At 53.8% G+C, this 11,248-nt stretch overlaps 1 protein-coding gene across 1 annotated transcript in view; it reads right to left on the bottom strand.

The window, feature by feature from the left end:
• CDH5 (cadherin 5) overlaps positions 1 to 10,652 on the bottom strand; it is a 40,831-nt gene extending 30,179 nt beyond the window's left edge. Inside the window, exon 1 of the mRNA XM_027774631.1 lies at positions 10,550 to 10,652. The gene's annotated coding sequence lies outside the window, so the exon portion shown is untranslated. The remainder of the gene's footprint in view (positions 1 to 10,549) is intronic.
• Between the last annotated feature and the right edge of the window lie 596 nt (positions 10,653 to 11,248).

Raw genomic sequence — 11,248 nt, 5'->3', positions numbered from 1 at the left:
CGTTTAAATCCTGGAAGTTAACATTCAACATTATCATTGATATTTCTTGTCCCTAGCATTAAATTGGTCCTTTTCTTGGTTGCCTTTTGTTCTCTTATTTCTTTATGTGTCTTTAGTTTTCCTGGTAGAGCACTCCTTTCAGAACTTCTTGAAGAGTGGGTCTGCTACTGGCAAATTCTTTCAGGTCTTGTTTATCTGAGAATGTTTTTTATCCTTTCTTTCCATGTAAAAGAAATAGTATTCTTGGTTGAAACTCTTTTTCGCTTAACACTTTGAATATATTTTTCCATTCTTTCCTTGCTTGCATGGTTTCTGATGAGAGGTCTGAGGTTAGCCTGATGGGATAACCTTTATAAGTAACCTGACATTTCTTTCCTGCCAATTTTAGTATCTCGTCTTTGTAGATTTGGCTAGTGTGGCTATGATGTGCCTTGAGATCTTCTTGGGTTGATTCTATTAGGGGTTCTTTGTATTACTTGGGTCTGGATATTTGAATGCCTCTCTAGATTTGGAAAGTTTTCTTCCAAGATTTTATAGACTAGATTATCACTGCCCTTATTAGTTTCCTCACCTTCTGGGATACCGATTATCCAGATGTTTGGGCGCTTAGTGCTGTCTAGTATGTCTCGTATAGTATTCTCATTTTTTTTTGGTTATTTTCTCAGTTTTTTGGTTGTGTTTTCTAGATCAGACGTTTTGCCTTCAACATCCAAGATTCGATTTTCTGCACGGACTAATTTGCTTTTAATAACTTTTGAGGGAGGTTTTGATTTCCGGAATGGCAGCCTTCATCTCTAATAGCTCCATTTGATTCTTTTTTTATGGTATGTATTTCCTCTTTCAGTTCATGGAAGAACTTCAACACCTTCTGGAACTCGTTGTCTCCTTTCTCCTGCTTCTTCTGGAGTTCATTACCTCTCAGCTCTTGCATCTCATTTATTTCGTCACTATGAATATTCTGAATTCTCTATCAGACATTTCCAGGAATTCTGCTGTACTGTCTGTGGATGATGAGGGATTGTTCTTTTCCCGTAGGGGGTAGATATTTTCTTGGTTTCTCATGTTTCTTGTGCCTCTGCCGTGGTTTCTGGTCATTCTGTGACAAAATCTCTCCTCCACTGTGCCTGTCTGAATATTTCGGGAGTCTAGAAGATGGAATTTAGAGCATAGCTTCCCTGAACAGGCCAGGACACACCTCAGCTTTAAAAATCCATTTTCATAAACTTTTTTGAAGACCCCTTGTATGTTATCTCATTTAAACCTTCCACTAACCCTCAGGGTTGGTATAGTTGTAACTCATTTTACAGATGAGCTGAGGAACAGAGCGGTTTGGTAACATTCCTGAGGCCACTGAGACTGGAAGGAGCATGCCAGGATTTGAACCAAGTCTGTCTGGCTCGAAAGTTCAGACTCTTTCCTATGCCTTCCCTTGCCCCAACAGTGCTACAGGTGGGATTTAAAGGTTCCTCTGAACACACATAACTCCTCTCCTCCCCCCACCAGCCTGAAAGCCCCTTTGGCAGCTGTGCTTTGAAGTTGTCTTCGGAAGGTTCTTAGAAAAACCCAAGTGCCTCAGCCACTCATCCCAGCTCTCACAGGAAGCCTTGAGCTTAGGAACTGTCACATGGCAAAGGTGGGTTGGGTGGGGGGTGGAGAGGTTGGGCATGCAGGACTGGGGGGCCATGAAAAATAGAAACATTGGATCCTCTGTTCAAAAGTGATTAAGAATTAAAAAGAAATTGTCTGTTTATTTGATTTCATTTGTTATTACTATCTTTTAATTTGACCAGAGAGAGACAGAGACAGAGAGAAAGGGAGAGTGAAAAAGCAAGCTACCAGTTCCAGGACTCAGAATCGAGCCACCACGCCACCTGCCGGTCCCCAAAGATTATTAAAAATTTCAAGATGACGAAGAACATTAAGCCAAGCAAGTGACCCTTTTAAATGCAGGCCCTGTGCAGTTGCACAGGCTGTATGCCCTTGAAGGCAGCCCTGTGGGTTAGGGATGTGGGTCACCTAGTGATCAAGGCCTGGCTTCATCCCTAATTCCAGGAACAGGAATTTTCTTCTCTACACTGCGGTGGATGGATATCATGACCTTGATCCAAACCATGCCCTTTCAGCCCTGACCCCATCTGTCCACCCATCTAGGGTCCCTGGGTCACCGACCTGTGGCCCTTGGAATGGTGTCAGGAAAGGAGGTACGTGGATGAGAGTGAGAATCAGGGCTCATTCCTGGAGAGAGACGAGGACCCACAGAGGTGACATCTTCCCTTGGCTGTCCCTTGTCCCGGCCCAAGGGGGAGGCTGGACTCATATATCGCAGGGGGTTTCTAAACTCGGATAACCTTTCCTCTGAGCCACTGGCGCCAGGATGGCCTCAGTGAGGGCCCAGGGTGTCTGTGCTGGGCCAGCTGACCTCTGACCTGGCCAGTTGGGCCTGCTGACTTTAGCACTCAGCCCTTCCTCTGGCTCAGGAGGAAGTAGACTCCCAGGAGCGGGGGATGGGTCCAGAATACAGGGGGCAGGTGCCTGGAGAAGGCCCTGCCCCCTCTGGGCCTTCATTTCCTCAGCCACAAATGAAGGGGTCAAACTGAGAGAAACTGGTGCCCTTGGAGGTAGGATGGTCCTGGCAGGAGGAAGGCAGGGGAAAACAGTTTGGAGGAAGAATGAGGCTGGAGTCCCAGGCAGGAAGCTGCTCCTGACGCAGGGGAGGCGGTGGGCGTGCCCTCTGCCCCAGAGTCCCTGGGCCCTGGTCCTGTGGGTCATTTCCTTCTTTGCCCAGAAAGGAATTAAGTCTTGATTCTTTCTTCCCCCCTCAAGTAAGAAGTGACTCAATGAGGATAAAATAAAACAAAGAGAATTGAAAATTGAGAAACAGGGAGAGAAAGTTCTCAGGCCTCTGGACAGGGCAGGGTTGAGAGCCCAAGCACTGAGTGGATAGCAATCGAGCGCCTATCGTATGCTGTACTGGGGTACTCACCAGAGACTGGGGAACAGTGGTGAGTGAGACAGCACCTGCCCTCAGGGAGTGCAGGCTGTGGAGAGAGGAAAACAGGAAAACATCCGCTAGTGATTGGTTTCTAGGGGATGGCAACGTGAGACACGCTAGTGAGAGGGCTGCCGCTGAGACAGCCAGGCCAGGGGAGGCGTCTTGGGGAGATATGAAAATCATCCTGTGAGTGTCAGCCACAGGGATGCAGAGGAAGGAAGGGAATTCCAGGCAGAATATCAGCAGGTGCTCTGGCCCTGAGATGGAAATCAAAGGATGTATTTGAGAAAGTCTCTTGGGTCAGATAGAAATGGAGCAGGCAGTGGGGTGCAAGAAGAGGTGGTGACGTGGGCCAGTGCGATAGATTGACTGATGGCTCCCCAAAACACTCACGTCCGAATCCCTGCTACCTGGGACTATGTTACCTTACACGGCTAAAGAGACTTTTGGCAGATGTGATCACAAAGGTTCTTGCCATGGTGGGGATTATCCAGGATTAGGGCTGGACCCAATGCAATCGAGGTGCTTAGAATCGGAAAAGAGGCTGTGAAATAGGAGACTGAGGCTTATGAGGGAACCCAGTGGGGTCTAGAAGCTGGAAAAGACAAGGGCATGGATTGTCCCCTCTGGTCTCCTAAAAGAATGCAGCCCTTAGCTCACTGGGACCCTTCAGACTTCTGACCTCCAGAACTGTAAGATAATAGAGACATTGGCATGGCAGCCCGCAGGCCCCACTGCTGGGATGTAATTACAGCTTAATGGGAGATTTCTTGCCACCCGGTCTGTCTTCATTTTCCCTCCTTCCCGAGATCCAGGCGCAAGCCACACACAGCTCTAGCCTCTTTGGCTTCACAGGTGGCAGGGACATGGTTACAATCGCCAGGTCTTCGGTGTACAGGATCTCGAGCGTACTGTTTCATTGCTGTGTGGCTGTGGGCTAGGCACTTTGCCTCTCTGAGCCTCAAAGTCATCCTTTGGACAATGGGAACATTAGTATGATCTCTTAGGGTCATTTTCAGGCCTTAATTAAGAAGTCTGCAATATGGGGACCAGCAGATGGTGTAATGGGTACGTTGCTGGACTCCCATGTAGTTGACCGGGGATCAAGTCCCAGACCTTGTGGCTTAAACTCATGCTGGGTGCGTGTGCGTGCGTGCCCAAGGTCCCGAGAGGAGAATGGAGGAGAGGGATTGTGGCATGGCCATGCCCCCTGGGGGTGATTTTTTGCTTTCTGTCTCTCTGTCTCTCTCTGTCTTTCTGGTAAGTGCATACACTCTATAGCAAAAACCTCGCAAAATAAATAAACAAATAAATAAATAAATAAAAAGAAGAAGTCTCCAATGTGGCCAATGAAGAGTAGCTAAGGGGTCAGCAGGTGGCCTGGTGGTTGAAGCTCTGCATTCCCATATGGCCAATGACAGTTTGAGTCCCAGACCCTGCAGCCAGAAATCATGCCAGCACGTGTGCATGCATGTCTAAAATCACGGGAGGAGAATAAAGAAGAAGGGATTGTGATGTGGCCATCCCCCTCGGGGGTGATTTCTTATTTTCCTTCTATGTCCTTCTCCAGTGACTACATGCGCCCTAAGGCAAAAGTTAAAAATAAAAAAAATGTAGCCATAAAAGAAGCCTCAGTGATTCTTAACGACACTCTGGTGCTGCCCTGAGTGGTCTCACTTGTTCTTGTTCTCTAACACCTGATCATACGGTCGGGGGATTTGCAGGTCATTCTGTTTTCCTTCTCTCCCTCCACCATCTGCTCTGTGTGAAGGAGACTACCCCCAAGTTCCAGCTCTGGCTTCTGGTTAGGTTTGCCTTTCCGGGATGGTTGATGGTGGCCCCATCTCTGCTTTGGGGGCAGTTCTGAATGGGTAGGGTGGGTCCTGTGTGCCTTCATTGGTCTGAGATGGCCTCGGGTACCTCATTTTAGACGGTCAAATGTGGCCCAACGCTTCTAGTACACAGGCACACAGTCCAGGCGTGCAGGAGAGCCTTGAAGAATCTGGGGGCAGCTGGCCCCCACCTTGCTGGGATGGGAGTTGTGAGCTCAGAGGCTCTCAGAGTCCAAGTCTCTATCTGCAGAGGTGAGGCCACTGGAGCCAGAGCTCAGATACCTGGGTGGGCCAGGGGACCGAGAGGTGGCTCCGAAGGCCAAGCCCCCTGAGTAGCCACGGAGAGCAAGACACTGTCCCGTGGCTCTGTCCGAGCCCCTCCACTTACCTGTCTGGGTCTCCACTGCTTGGTGAGCTTCCAGACAGAGCCCCAGTTCATTCTCGGGAAGCCCCCTGCAGCCCCAGGCCAGGCCACACTTTCCCGGCCTCTGCACTTGCTGTTCTCTCTTCTCTGTTTGCATTTAGACCACACGTCACCCCTCCTTCAAGGTCCCCTCTAAAACCCTGGGTTACACAATCACTCAGCACGCATTTACTGAGCATGTACTGCATGCCAGGAACAGAGCTACATGTGAGGAGTGAACACAGGCTCCACTCCATCTTACATTCTCGGGGCCAAGCTGGGGTGTTGGGCTTATTGAACAAGATGCAGGGCCCTGGGGGTGGGAAACGGAGGCACACAGCATCCTCAGGTCACATGGACCCCCCGCAGCTGCAGCTGTGTCTATATGAATGCTCACCCTGTGTGCAGGTCTCTGCCCTGCCGACCCCACAGAGGCCCTTCCCTGTGGGCCACCACTCTGCTCCCACCCAGCACACGCCTTCAGCCAGGATAAGATCTGGCAGCCGAGCCCAGCTCCAGGGCAAACCTCTGAGGGAGGATGGGACACTCCGTCCCAGCCCAGCCTCCTGCAGGTTCTGGACTGCGGCCCAGAGGCCTGGGTCAGGGATGGGGGGCAGGGCAGTGGGAGGAGCAGGACCAGGACACATAAGAGGAGTATGGGGGGCAGGGTGTGCTGGAGCCCCAGCTCCCTGTGTGGCCTGGGCAGTTCCCCCACTGTCTTCTCACTCCCTACCTGAATCTCAGAGTAGGACAGGATGGGACCCACTGGTCCTCAATCTCCTCCAGGGACTCCCAAGTTGTCCTCTTGAGCCCTAGCCTTTGTAGCTGGCCTGGGCAGCCGAGATACTGCAAGATGAAGGGTGAGGCTCCGGTATCCTCGGGGTGGGGAGGCCAGGCTGCTCTGAGCCGACTCCATGGTGCTTTGTCCTGGTTTGTACTTCGGTGTGGCCCTGGGACCTGCGTCCCTCTCTCAGGGTTGTGCCAACAGCCTCCCTTCTCCCCATCCCCTGGTGGCCATTCCTCCCTGGATCCCCCTTCCCCACTGGATGAAGTGTAGTCCCTGAGCTCACCTTCAAGGCCTGGCGCGGTGTGTCCCCTGCCCATCCTCCAGCTCTCCTCTCCCTCTCCCTGCCCCTTCCAGACATGAGAACTAGAAGTTTCTGGAATGTACAGTGCTCTCTCTCTCACCAGATGGCTTTTTGCATAGGCTTTTCCCTCCGTCTGGAATGCTCTTCGTTGCTGTGTTCTCTGTATGAACACTTCACCTCCTTCTAAGCCTTAGACTCCTCCTCCATGAGGTCTTCCAGGTGCCCCCAGCACAGCCTCCAGCTCCTGGCCTGAGCGTCCTGCCCAGGCAAGTTCCAGGTCTGAGTCTTCCCTTATCCCGGCATCTGGATGCACAAACTCAAGGCCCCAGACCTGCGGGTGTCAAGGTCCCTACTGCTGCCTCATTTAAGCCTGCATAATTGCACCTTGGGTGGTCAGAGTCAGTGCAGTTGTTAGTATAACGCAAAGAAGATAATCGCTGTGCCCAAATGGCTATTCATGTCATTAGACACACCAGTGGCCCTTCATATTGTCACAAGCACCTCCATCAGGATTTCAGTCCTTTGAGTATCTTACTTGAGAGTCTCCAGGTAAATAGACACATGACCCTGAGCAAGAACCTCTTACCATAGGGCCAGAATCAGGTTGTCCCTGGCTCCTTCCCACACCCAAGGCAGACATCACTAGTCAATCAGTGTTCCTGCCCACTGAAGTCGAACTCAGCCCCTGAATCTTCAGTATGGTCTTTGAGGTAGAGATGGCTCGTCAGACCAAGTTTATGATTTGAAACAGATTTGTTCTCCAGAGTCATCCTATCTATTTCCTTGTCTCCTGAGGGACAGCTCCAAGCTTCAGGGAGAGAATACCTACCCTAGGATACCTTTTCCAGCCTCCTCTGGGCTTCCTGATTTTTAAAATCAGCAGAGGGCAGAGAGAGACAGAGAGACAGAGAGCATCTCTCTCAGTGGGATACGGTCACACTGCAATCCCGTCTCCTCCATTTGTCCATTCTGTTAGGATTTGGGGTACACAGACACTCACACCCAGTGTGTTTTTCTCTTTTTTTTTTTGAGAGATATTTTTGCTATAGGGCATATGCCCTCGCTGGAGAGACAGAGAGACAGAGAGCATCTCTCTCAGTGGGATACGGTCACACTGCAATCCCGTCTCCTCCATTTGTCCATTCTGTTAGGATTTGGGGTACACAGACACTCACACCCGGCATGAGTTTAAGCCACCATGTCTGGGACTCGAACCGTGGTCGACTAAGTGGGAGTCCAGTGATGTAAATATTTCGCCATCTGCTGGTCCCCCGAGTGTGTTTTTTAAGTCACAGAGACTGAGGTTTCAACCACAGCTGGCCAGGTGGGATTTGGCTCCCTTAACAACTAGGCCACAGGGCCGGCCCAATGCTCCTTGACTTTACTGGGCTCTGGGGCAGTGGGGGCAACAGACTGAGCCCCACGCACCTGCCTGTTTGGAACTGCCAGGGGAGTGGAGCGGTGTAGCTGTGCCCATCCCTTGCTCTCTCTGTGAAAGAGGCAAATGGCTGCCTCCCTGGGCAGGAGGATTTGATGAGAACAGGGTGCGAGGCCAGCCCACAGTGAGCGGTCAAAAAGTGTACGGGGACCTTAACCCCCTCTACCCACCCCCTGGGCTGGCAGCTGACTGCAGACTCACACCTGACCTCATTTCCTGGTCCAGCCTTGCCCACCTCCTATTCCTCCCGCTCCTCTGCAGGAGGAAATCTCATTCACCGTCTGCCTGGTCCCGCCCCGTGGGCCCTGCTTCCTCCTCTTCCCAGTGTCTGTACCCACCAGGATCTGACTGCTGCTCTGGGGCCCGAGGCAGATAGTCTGGAGAGCTCTGAATGAGTTGAGGGACCAGTGGGTCTATTCCCTGCCCTACAGAGATGGGAAGACTGAGGTGTAAGTTATGGAGGGGCTGCCCAAGGCCTCCCAGCATCTGGAGCTCCTGTTCTTCCTCCAGGAAGGCACCTATGATTTCTCCTCCCAACACCAGCTTGTACCTGGGCTATGATGGGCTTTTTCATATCTCCCCAGCCAGAGGTCAGGGCTGTCCTAGAATGTTCCTTCCCCAGGGTCATTGGACTCCTGGTTTGCCTTTGTGTCCACTTCTGTGGCCTGAACTGCCTGGCGTGTCCCCTCTGGAGCGACACTATGGAGAGTGCACAGGCTGGGGGTCAGAGAGGAGGGCTCCCCATCTCCTGCGTCTCCCTTACACGGGCTGTGTGACCTTGGGCTGGCTGCTCCCCCCACCCTCAGCCTTGGTGGTCCCACTGGTCAAGTGGGAATCCTTGTAGTAGTTTCAGAATGGCCGAGGGGGTGCAGAGAAGTGAAGGAGGTGCCAGGAACGGCTCCTTGTGGGCGAGGGGTCTGGGGTTTTCCCTGGGATGGTGGCCACCATGTTCATTGTGTGTCCCCGACGCAACAACGGAGTTGAGTCATTGGACTTTGGGAGAAAATACGCGTGGCCCCCTCTGGCTTCCTGCCTCATGTCCGGCCCTTGTTCAGTAGCACAATGGGTCTGGCTGAGATGGCAGGGAAGGCATTTTAACCCCGTGGAGGCCAACAGATGCCTCTCCTCCCCCACCACAACAAGGTGGCAGTTCCTGCCCCTTGGGGGTCACCTACTGCCCTCCAGCTGGGGCCCACAGAGGGCAGCACTCAGGCCAGACAGCGGAGAGTTCTGCGGCTCCCACCTCCTGAGAGTGAACCAAAGCTCCTGTCCTGGACCTGGTGGCCCACAGTGTCACCAGCCTTCCTGCCGCTTTGCCGCCCCTCCCTGCTGTACGGAATCCTTGGCCACACAGACTTTCCAGGCTCTCCTTGCCGCTGAGGTGCCCTGTGGCCCCGGGGTGCCTCCCCTCCTGCTGGGATGCTGTCTGCTCCCACACACATCCTGGGGGGAAGGGAGCCAAGACAGTGGGCTCAGTAGGTGCTCAAAGGAGGGTCTGAGTAGACATCTGACACCTGCCACTCCCCCGACCCCCCTCGCCCCATCACTTGCTGGGCCACTGACGCTTCACTGACATGGGAGCCGTGATTGTGCCTGGGAGGGGTGTCTAAACGTTTATGACATCACAGCTATGGTCAGCTCTGGGGTAGCAGGTCCATTCAGCCGCCCCTGCAGACAGACTCCCCTGCTCCGAGCCATTGCCAGGGCACAGATAAGGAACCCAAGCCACGGAGAAGTCGCGGGGTGCTGGAAAGAACCTGGGCTTTGGGGTATGAGCTCCTGGTTCCAATCTCCATTCCAACTTTTCTCCAATCTCAGTTGCCTCTGCTGAGATATGCAGAAAGACTTTGTCCCCCTCGTGGGGTTGCTGGCAGTAGGGTATGGAGCCCCATAGTTGGGTAGTGTTCTCTGTTCACCATTTCTAGTCCCCCCCCCATGCCCGAACCGCAAAAAGGATCACTCTCCCTATCGTTCAGACAAGCAGGCTGAGACTGGAGACTCGGGGTAACTTTCCCGAGGTCACACTGAAGCGAATGGTGGAGCTGCACCCAGGTAGACTGCCTGCAGCCAGCTCTGTTCCCGGCCACCTGCCTTCCAGGCCTCCTGGGGACTTCCCGACTGTGCCGGCTGCCGGGGGTATCTGGGTACTGGGGGTGGGGAAGCACATTGCCAGCCCCTGTGTTGTTTGGGCAAGTGGGGAGGGGATTTCACAGGCAGGGCCTCTGGGGCCTAGAGCCAAGCCTCAGCTTGCCTGTCTCAAAATGGGGGCTCCAGTTGACAGAGAGGGAGTGAGGTCAGAGATCCCTCTCAGGGCTTCTCCCCAAATCCCACACAGAGACTTGGGGGCTAGGGATAGGGGGTAGGGGCAGGGGAGCTAATGTCAGGTCTTGGTAACTCCTTTCCCATAGGGGAAGAGGCACCAGGGGAAGCCTAGGCCCGGGCTACAGTCGTTTGCCCTGGCATGCTGGGTGACTTGACAGAGTCCTGCCTTCTCTGAGCCTGGCACTCATGGGGGCCACTGGGTCCTGGGGTCACGCCAGATAGGAGAGTACGCCTGGGGAGAGCTGAGCCCTCACCCCTCCCTGCCCCTCAGCCTGAGATGCCCATGGCCCCAGTGTGGAGTGTCCTTTCCCGGCCGTGCTCTGAGCTGGGGAGGAACCCAGTCCAGCCTCAAGGATCTGCTCCCCGCCGGACCCCAATGACATCGATTCTACAGATGGGGAAGCCGAGGACCTGCCCACCTTAGGCACCCACCATGAGTCTGGGGTGCAGTGGACTGCGGGCCCCCCTACTCACCGTGCCCGTGGCTGAGGGGTGTTTCTCTGCTGTCAGGCTGTCTGTCCAGGGCTGAGTGTGGTTGTGGGGCTCTGTGTTGCTGGGCTAACCGCCTCTGGAGGGGCCGGCTGCAGATAGGCAGGCCCCACGGTGGGCGGCCAGCTCAGCCCAGTCAGACTGTCCCCATGGACACCTAGCCCTGGGCCAGCTTAGGATGCTCAACTCTGAGCCCAGCTCTGGGCCTTAGCCCTGGGCCTTGGCCCAGCACCTGTCAAGGGCTGGCTACGGGTACTCTGGGCCGGAACCATCACATATGCCCCCACCCCTGGGCCCCCCAAAGGCAGGTGTCATCGCTCCCATTTTACAGCCCGGGAAGCTGAGGCTCAGAGGGTTTAAGGCCCTTGTCCACTCGAATGGGGTCAGCCTAGCCCCAGAGTGTGCTCTTCTATGGTGACCTTGTGACATACTTTGGGGAAGGGTGCCATGTTAAAGGTGATGGAGACATGAGGGCTGGGGTGGAAGGGAGAAGGGCAACAGGCATCAGCTCTGGGCTCTGGAGGGCCAGGTCGGCCTCTCCCTGGGGAGGGGTGGGGATGGGTGCCAGTTCCAGCTTGGGTGCCGGCCTGAGACTGGGGATTGCTTGGGTTTAGAAACTTTGGGTGGAGTCAAGTCACCCGACTCTACTTCTGACACGACCAGGAGCCATCATGTCCCCTTGAA

Source organism: Tupaia chinensis, unplaced genomic scaffold (assembly GCF_000334495.1).
Source record: "Tupaia chinensis unplaced genomic scaffold, TupChi_1.0 Scaffold000463_1, whole genome shotgun sequence".
Lineage (NCBI taxonomy): Eukaryota > Metazoa > Chordata > Mammalia > Scandentia > Tupaiidae > Tupaia > Tupaia belangeri.
The sequence above is the reverse complement of the archived record's forward strand: the minus strand, read 5'-3'. Positions and strand labels throughout refer to the sequence as shown.